Source organism: Pinus tabuliformis, chromosome 7, assembly GCF_031772625.1.
Source record: "Pinus tabuliformis cultivar Carrire ecotype Pingquan chromosome 7, CPIR1, whole genome shotgun sequence".
NCBI lineage: Eukaryota > Viridiplantae > Streptophyta > Pinopsida > Pinales > Pinaceae > Pinus > Pinus tabuliformis.
Genome location: NC_142293.1, coordinates 1,596,565,604 through 1,596,576,215, shown reverse-complemented (window position 1 = coordinate 1,596,576,215; position 10,612 = coordinate 1,596,565,604).

Genomic DNA, 10,612 nt, shown 5'->3' with positions numbered 1-10,612 from the left:
AACTCTTGACATTCTGGGAATTTAACTTCCAGAGAAGAATAATTTACAAGTTGAGCTATATCAACCAAAGAAGTATGTTTACAAAAAGACGAAGTAGAACAAGCAGTATCTACTGTACAAGGATCTCTGTAATATTTAGATGATTTACAGGTAGCTTCTATTCTTCTGCGGTCAATGGTGGATCTGCGAGGAAAAGAAATAACAACAGAGTTTGGATTTTCTATGATATTTGCAGAGGTAATATTTCTTGGCATTAATGGCTTAGGATTATTAACAACCCAGTGTTCTGGAAAAGTCAGGTGTTCCCATTTTATGGTCATATGCTCAACTTTCTGGTTTTTGGCATTTGTGAGAACGACTGTACTGGACTTTGATTCAGGGCTGGGTGCATGGCGGATGGCTGGCCAAAGGGTATTAGTATGTCTGAAACAAGCTTTGACCTGGATACCTAAGTTATTTCTCTTTTTCTTCATATCGAAACCATTAGTCTGTATTTGGAGCTAGAGGATCTCACTTATGGTTTCATCAAAAGTATATACAGAGAAATTTGGAAAACATGCAAAGTAGACTGGTCCGTCACAAAAAGGTGCAACAATTCCGCCGATTAAGGAATCTGTGTACTTATTGTGCATGAGATCTCTTACAGTGGCTAGCACAAAATTTTATAATCCTTTATGGATCAAAGGATTGATTCCTACCCTAATGCATCCTAATTGCAAATAGTTTGTTTTCAACCTCTTTGCTTCAGCCTGTAATTCTTTAGGATTCAATAGAGAAATAGTCTGGATACAGTCGGCATTTTCCTGTATCTGACTAACAGACTCTTTAATACTTATTCTAGTTGAGGCTCTTAAATGAAACATAGACAAATCACTATAGACTTGTGAAGGGTCTATGGCAGGCAGTGCCCACCTGGCAGAAGGTTGGGGTTCTTCATATTCAAGTTCAGCGGAATTTAGTACTCGACTTGAACTTGATGCAAACATATCCCGTAAAGGGTTTTCTCCAATCCCAGATTCTCTCTCTTCAATCTCTCGAAAAGAAACAGACTTTCGGAAAGGTTCCATTCTGAATATGAGTAAGAGTTTTTGAATACCGACCTTATGAACCAGACGTTACTGGCTCTGATACCAACTCCTAAGCAACATTGGATGGGGTGGAATTCTTAAGCAAAATATTGGAAAGACAGAACAAGTAGTACAATTTGCTTCAGGTGTGTGGAATCCAGCCAAGCTGAACTACTCCACTATTGAAAAAGAGGTGAAAGCAGCATGGAATTGCATCAGCAAGTTCGAGGTCTATCTTATCAATAAACCCTTCCTTCTGAGAATTGATGCATCTTCTCTGCAGAAAGTCCTGACAAAGGATATTAAGAAAGCCGGAGAAGCTAATTTTGCTAGATGGCAAGCTTTATTTTCAAATTTTGATTTTCAGGTAGAGCACATTAAAGGAAAAGATAACAATCTGCCTGATTTCTTAAGCAGAGAATACATAGAAGAGAAAGATCATGTCATGATGATCATCACTGAGTGGGACCAGCAGCAGAAACAAGAAGTCTTAAGGACCATCCCAGATGACCAAGACTGTGAAACATACAAAAACAAATGGAGACCCACATGGCAGCTGCGAAACACAAAAGTCCTAGATGCTAATTTGCAGCCCCACACTAACATCCAGCACTTTGTACTTGAAAGAAAAGTGTACCCTAAGGGTCGCAAGTGAATCCATGACATGATATACGATAAAGCTAAAAGAGATTCTGGGATTGCACATCAAGCCCTCGAACAAAACTTTCATGATATTGCTGGCATTTGGTGCCATGGAGGACGCAGTACGGGCATCTATGAAAAATACTTTTGTATTTATCGGACCAGGGATCTTTGGAATGAGCAAGGTCATTGGCCGGTCCAACCATGTGCAAGATGGCCCAGAAATCATCCCAAGATCATTTTTCCTGACACTGTCTATGATTTTGCAGGTGATAAAAGATTATGGTGGGATTTCCTTAATGTCGACGACAAAGAAGAGACTCATTATACAAAGTTGAAATTCAGCACATTAGCAGCTTCCCAGAGAAATCAACAATGCTAGTGGTTTCGAGATTGGTGGAATGACTATGGAGTGTGAAGAACTACTATGGACCCTGTGTACCATGAAGAATATGAAAGAAAATACTGTGAATGGTGCCCTGAACATGGAATTGGAGAATGTTTTCATTCCATTTATAAAACTGTCAAAGAAATGACAGTTAAGGAGTGGGATCCATTTCATAGAATAAATTATTCACTCCAAGAATATATGAGGCAACATCTAGAATGGTTAGTCTTAACCAAAGTACAGCATCAAATTATCTTAGGGAAGCCAATGATAGTCTGTAGGATTTACACCAAAGCCTGTGATGACTTACTGTATAGAAGAGATAGATTCCCTGATTTAACCGTATTTTGATCATTGTAATAAGAACCCAGTCACAAGGGCTTAATTATGGCCAGTTTCCCGTGAGCTTTGTTGTTCCAAAGCATTCACTGTGTAAATATTCTTTTCTCGTGGACTTTTATGAAAAAGTATCCACTTTGTTCAGTCGGCCCAATGCTTGATGGGGCCCAGTCTTTCCCGTGGGCTTTTACGGAAAAAGCATCCACTTTGTTTTGGTCGGCCTAGTGCATGGGGCCTAGAAATAATGTTGATCTCGGATAGAAATCTACCAGTACAATTTACTTTGACGCTACCCGAAAGAAACTATTCCATCCCTTGCACTGGAATCTTTGTGCAGACGTCGTCTCAGTCTTATCCGAAAGTATTGATTCCTTCCACTTTTAGGACAAGTCACGGATGTCCTATAGTAAGGTTTGTCCCCCCCTCATTTCCTATATAAGGAGGGTATGGCTCATTACCAAGGCATCGGCATTTAGAGTTTCATAGAGAGTCAGTTTGAGTTCTGGGTTTGAGTCGAGTATCTCTCCTGCTCTGCATCTGCGGACATCACATCTGATCTGCTTGCACCACGAGAAGAACTCAAGTCCTTAGGTGATTTGGAAGCCTGCGCATCAGTGTGCTTGGCACTGGTGAGAACCTAAAGTGGCTAAATCATTTAGAGAGTCTATCAGTCTGTAAATGCGTGTGGTCTGAATCTGAGGCAAAGTCTATCTATCGCCAGGAAGCCTTTGGTATTGCTTGTTCCTTGAGAACGGCATAAGTCCGATAAATGCGAAGATAGTCGATCTCTGTAAAGATCTATTCTCTCTGTAATCTCTGCATACATTCTACAATAAAATTAGTATACATTTCATTTGAATACATTGTCTGTGCATCAAAAAATTGTCTGCTAAGGTAGTAGTTGCCTCTATATCTTCGTCCGAAGTTCGCAGGAAGTTCGCCAAAGGAACGAAGGGACACCAAGGCTGTGTTAGGCGAGGAAGCCGTTGAAAAAGCCGCAGAAGCGTGAAAGTTCTGAGTAGGTTCACCACTGGTTCACCAGGAGTTGGTTTCAGAGTCAGAACGAAGAGACTTAGCAAGTAGCAAGCTCATGAGGGCCATCACTCTCACGTCATACCTGCAATTGAGTTAAAATACTAGGCCCAAAGAATAGGCACGAAAGAGCTAATTAAAATGAAGGTATGATTATACAGCTTGAGTGGACTTAATGGTTAAGAGCATGTGTTTCCTCCTAAGAGGTCATAGGTTCAAAACCAAAGGGGGTAGAGTATGTATGCCTTTGTAGACTTAGCAGTCAAATCTCTACACGGAGGTGGGTCCCTTGTGCCACAAACAAGGGGGTCTCATACACCAATTTAGTGTCTCGCTTCGCTGTGACCTTAAAAATGGATATTATTATTATTATTATTATTATTATATATTTTTGGAGTCAAGATAGTGCTATGGTTACCGTTCATCTGTAGACATAGACAAAATTGAAATCCTTATTACCCCAGTGTAATTTGGTGGGTGGTCCATGAAATAAGGTAATAACAATATTAATGCATTTAATAATTATTAAAATACTTAAATATTATAAACTTGTAATTAATGGAGTTCAATTTCCTTGGTATTCATGGCTATTCAGATTCTATTTATTCTATTTTTGAATTACTAAATATTATAACTTAAATCTAACCTTACACATGTTGGTATTTAGTTTCATATACTAAACCAAATCTCACACTCCAAAACTAAATGTTACCCCTCATACTTTAAACCTAACTATTATTATTAACCAAAAATTTAAAAAGATAGAATATTATACAATACTACAACTAAAACATTAAAGATAGAATATTATACAATACTAAAATTAATTCAAATGCCAAAAAACTCTCAGCACCCTTTTACACACATGTCATTATGATAACTTCAGGTTCAATCACCTCCTTAGTCAAACCAGCCATAAATTAGGGTTTGTTCCTTGACTTACTTTGACTCATATGCCCATCTAGGTGTTCTGTAAGTTGACTAGGTATGAACCTCCTATCAGCTTTTGACATAGTCTGATGCTTAGCAAGAAGCTTCTCATGAATCCCCACACTTTGACAAGTCATGACCTAGGATTTTGTGGTGTGTGTGACAAATTTTCCCCGATCAAAATGAGGGCAGTAATAATAAGAAGGTGATTCTCATTACTAAGATTATTGCAGTTGACCGAGTTTACCATCAACAAGACTAGTTAATGCTATCAATAAGGTTCGCGGAGGAGAAATGACAACTTTCAAAGGATAGTTTACCCCGTGCATAGGATAGTTTACCCCTTGCATAGCATAAACACTGCCTACCCACATGTGACCTATGTTCATGCAGAGGAATTTCCCACCTCGGTACCAAGCCTCGCCACTATGATCTACAGGTTCTTGACGGGATCTGCTATGGGAAGAATCAGTAAACACAAGCACGCCCCGCTCAGTGATCGTCTAAGGCAATAAAAACCGCATAAAAACTGGCATATGGCATAACACACGCTAAGATGCCAAAACGAGCTCAGTGGCCACCGGGACATTGCACTAAAGAGATGGTGAAACGCCCGTAGGATCCAAACTGATAGTCGCACCTTGGTAATTGGTTCCATCCTAATACAGGAGCATAAGCAGAGCGAAACGAGTCTCTATAGATTTTCTCAGTGACTAAGCCCAGTGAATTCTCTCTCTACGTGCCTTTGACCTTGACAATCATAACCTACTCAACGTTTTCACTGTAGTTTTTTCTACTTCCAAGCGGAAATAGTACGGTGGAAGTACTCTCTGGGGAGACTAGGGGAGAAGTGAATATCTTTCTAATAAACGATGTATCTTTTGCAGTGGTGGACCGTAAAGCGCGTGCAACAACTGATATTGATTCTCGAATTCTCTCTATAGGAATTTTCAAATTGTTTCCCTTGCTCATGTTACACAGGGTGGGAATCAAGTTTGAACCACTTTGATTTGATGATTCTCTAATCTTATCTTGAGTTACTACCTAGTTCTCTCCTGATGAGCTAAAGAAGATATTTTGATCAGCCTTATATAGTGATTTATAGTTTCAATATACAAATCATTTACCCACAGCATATGAAGAAGCTATAGAGAAAGTATGAAATACAGATACCATTCACATTCATCACAACCTGAGAAAGTGAAATCCTCCCATCCCATCTTATGAGTCAAGTTCAGTGTCCTTATCTACACCTTGTCTTATGGGCAATCATAGAGATAGGAATGCAGTAAGTGATGGTGTTCTTGAGTCTACTCCTAAAATAGCCATAGTTTCATCTGCACCTCCTCTCACTCAGCCTATAAGACAAAGCCAAAATAAGACTAGAAACAAAATGGGCTGGCAATTGAATGAATGAGGGTTTCTTGCAATGAAAAGGTTGCTACTGGTTCCAATTCCCTTCCTCTCCCTTATGGTCGAGTACTCCGTTCATTTGACTTATTGGGTGGCCCCTCTCAAATAAGTAACTAAAAAAGTCACTTCACGTACCTTGATACAGATCCAAAGCCAGGACCTCGCAAGGTATCCCTTCCTGTCCTAGCAGCTTATCTACCAGCAGTACCAGTATTACCATCAGTAGCAGAGGTAGTTGAACGACCAGCTTGGATGGAATGGGGCTAAAGTAACTGGTCGAAAGCCTTCTCAAAGGTCATGCTTTAGAGGATATGTTTCAAATCATGGTCCTCCGTGCAGAGGAGAATACCTTCAAGAGAGAGACAGCATAGTAGAGTGAGCATAGGGAGAGGACAAATGTAAATAATCTAATAGGAATATAAGATATAGATATGGCCGATAATTAATTCAAATGCTTTGGGATATATCACTTAAAGAGGATGGTTAAAATAATGGTTTTCCATTGAGATTATGTGTCAACACAATAAATAGTATTAATTAGCAAGTTCAAAATTAGTAAATGTTTTAGTTAACATGTTTAAAATTTTATTAATGGAATTAAATAATTTTTGTCATATAATAGGATAAACCCATTAATAATTAAGTGAAAATTGATTTTAACTATAATTTTTTGTTTTTTATATATTTTAAATAATTAAACGTTTAAAATATTAATATATATTTATTTAATTATTATATAATTATTTTAAAAATAAAAATCACATATTTATATTATCTAGTTATTTATTTGGTTGTTTATTACAAAATTTGGTTTAAGTACATGAAAATGAAATGAGTTTTAACAAATAAATTAAATTATAGTAAAATATATATATATATATATATATATATATATATATATATATATATATATATATATAATTTTACTTAATATCAATAAAAAAATTAGTAGTTTTTTTATTAATAATAAATTAAAATGGTTAAACACAAATAATTGAGTAAATAAAGTAACTTTGTTTTTAATATTTATATTTTTTTTAAGGAATGCATTCTTCCATTCTTTTTGAGATATATTTGGCAAGATCACATACCCTTTAAAATGTACCTAAGAAAATGTAAAATTTTCTAGACAACTTTCTCAACAAAAACATTATTACTACAATAGGACATTATTATTGTAGTTGGGTAGAATTAGATTATCCATGGCCACAATGCATAATTACAATTAAGTAAAACCAACCAAAATTGACTAGCTTCTCAACCTTAACACTAACTTGAATTCCTTATTTTTACTTTAATATAGTACGTAGCACTTCTTTATTTCACATTATAGCTTCAATGGTTAAGACACATCAAGCTTTACACAATTGAATTGTTCTCTATAATGGATCTTCCATGCTTTGATAGTTAAGGCACATCAAGCTTTACATAATTGAATTGTTGTTTATAATGGATCACCCAAATTAGTGTTGATGTTTTTTTTAATAACTTTATAGATTTTATAGATACCAACTCAAACACAGAGCTTAAAAGTGTCGAGAGAATTGAACCCATAACCTTTCAATAGTAAAAAACTTTTAAAACAAGAACTTAACAAATCAAACTAATCTTTATAATTATAAATAACTTATTATAATTAATAATAATTTAATTAATGTTACAACCATGACTCAATTAAAATATTACACTCATTTATAAATAAAATAAACAACTATAATACAATAGTTTAACTATTTAAACTACAAAATATACATATCCTATCTTATTTAAATGTACACTCACTTACTTTTATATATTTATATATAATGATTCGTCCACCAAGAAATAAATCAATTACTAATTAGTTTAAAAAAAATTAAGCCCCTACACTAAAACAACCAACCATCCTTTTAGGATATGGTATTATAATGTGATAAATAGGAAATTTTCCCAGTGAGTTGTTCACCTTTGCCACTTGGCCCCAACGTGAATGCACAACATTCCCCTTATGGCAAGGAAGAAATCCATCACCTTTGTGTTCCTCGTATGCCGAGCTCAAGTTGTCCTCCTTAATCCCATCCCCTCAAATGGCCAGCGCAAATTGCCTTGATAACGTTGCACAATTTGCATAGATTCTTTAGATCTTACTTTAAACAAATCACATCTATCCACTTGAACCCTTTATTATTTATATATAGAGAGAGGATCACAAGGCCCCAAAAATATTCCATGTTGGACATTAGATTATCATTATTCCTATTATTCTAATGCATGTAAAGGATTTTAGTATGAAACAACTATGATATCCCTGACACACCGGGGAGACACCAGCTGCCCAAACAATTTCAATGCATATCATCTGATCCTAAATATGCATAACTGCCCCCTCCCCCCTCATATTAATGATCTTTGTATGGTTGGTGATGATATCCAAAACTAAGAAAGGGTCAGTGCATAATTGTGCAATCTCTCGTTTACTAAGAGTAACGATCACCCCAATATTCAATATTTATAAGAGTTGTAGTTTATTTAGTTTTTAATATAAACTATATATATAAATAACCAACTTTGTGCCTATGTTTAATATATTGTGAATCAATATGAATCATTTTTTTATTTTACATAGTTAGGCATATGTTTAATGCTACATCGAAATGTTCAAAATACCATATGTAAAACTATACGAAGCAAAAACTTCTTTGGTACATATTGCAAACCAATTATTATATAGACATGTTTAATATATGCCATGAACCAACCAACCTCTTCTACTATATTATATATAAATCTATACATATGGTTAATGCTGGGATGTTCAAATAATACAAAGTGAGGAGTACAATGTGTATATAGGAAGTTGTTTCCCAAAAAGTTCAGATAAAGGGATTTTAAAAGAAAATTCCTTTATAATTAATTTATAATTTGATTGGTATCTAGGGATTCAATTTTTAATATATTTAAAAATAATTTTAAATTTATAAATATGAAATAGATAAATTTTAAATAATGTTAAATTTAAATTTTATTAATAAATTGAATTTATTAACTAAATAATATCAAAAACTTTGATATTTTAAGATATATATAAAATATGTATTTTTAATATATATAATTATGTTAGTAATTTAGTTGATTTAAAAAATTAAATTTTTTAATATATATTTTTAGATAGTTTTGAAATTATAAATATAAGATAAATGAATTTTAAATAATGGTAAATTTGAATTTTATTAACAAATTAAATTATTAACTAAGATAACATTAAAAATTTGTACAATTTGTGGAGGTAGCTCAATTGATTGATTATGACTATGATAATAAAGTTTATGTACCATGAGATTCTAGATTCCAATTTTTTGAGTTTACTCATGACCACATGTATGGGGTGACATGGTTCACCTAGGGGTTATATTGGTAGTGGACTTAGTCGATCACATGTCACGTGAGTACAAGACGATAATAGTCAGAATTGACCTCGTATAACACCAGTATGAGAGATAACGATTGGAATTGACCCCATGTTGCTCGAGTATGACACTGACCCAATATCTCATTCCTCTAATCAAAAAAATAAATATAAAAATTGGTATAACTTAAAATTTGTAAGATATATATACGTAAAGTAATTTTTTTAAAAATTTGAATTATATATTTTATAAATTATACATTAAATTTGTATTAACAATTTTGTTTTTATAGTATATCTTATTTTATTTGCATTTTAATGATAATTATTTTTAGTTTTTTAGTTTTATTATTTTATATTTTATATTTTATATATTTTTAAATAATTTTTTTTTTTTTTAAATATTTATATTATATTATTATAATTTTTTGAAAATTAAAAATTAAAAAATTAGTAATTTGTGTAAAAGTAAATTAAAGAGCATGAAATTCCCCACAATGGGTGATTATTTTTTGTGACTCATAGTAATGATGGTAGAAAGGTGGCGAGATTGCCATCTGGCTCCCCATCTACCCTCTTAATTTCACCAAGACACGACAATTAAGGTTCAGATGAAACATGATTTCTCTGCCTACAAGTATACACCCTGTATCACTTCTCATCATGGACAAGAATTATAATCTGTAAAGGCCCTCACGCAGATGATTGAGAGCATCACTCTGCATCAACATCAATGTCTTTTAGAAGAATTCATTCCTTGAATGATCTTTGTCACCTTGGAAAACAATTTGGGGATGACAGGAGCTTGTCACCATGTCCTTGGTAGTTTCAGTCATTATCTTCTCTCAGTTCAACCCTGCATTGGGAGTCCAATGGGTTTTGTAGACATGGAGCTTTGGGGTGGTGATGCATCTTTACATACATCCTCTACAGTAGCCCCAGATCATGGGCGTTTTGAAGTTTCTTTCAACCAACACGCTTGCTAATGATATTCTGGCTCACACCTCAAATCTCCCTCACAATCTCAGTTCGCTAGCAAATCTAAGGTTGCCTCTCCAGGATGGAATCCTGATGGGCATGACACTATCTGTTCATTTCAACTAGAGGCACACAGGTTGCAGAGTGACTGTCTTATGCTTGAAGGAGAGGTTTCTTGCTCTGAGCCTTGGCAAGGAGCTTTGGCCTAGAGGTAAGGAAGTGCGCAAAAGACTAGTCATGGAATCAAGGAGTCATGGATGGGTGGTTGGGACCACTCGAATAAGGTTGGTTGGCCGATGGTGGGCACAATGATTCGCTAGCCAAGGATCATCAAAGTGGTTCGCGATCATGGAATCTTTGGCTCAAGGTGGTTCATGCGGGTTAACAATGTTTATGGTCTATAGTTGAAGGAGGAAGGGTCGTAGCATTGGTTAGATT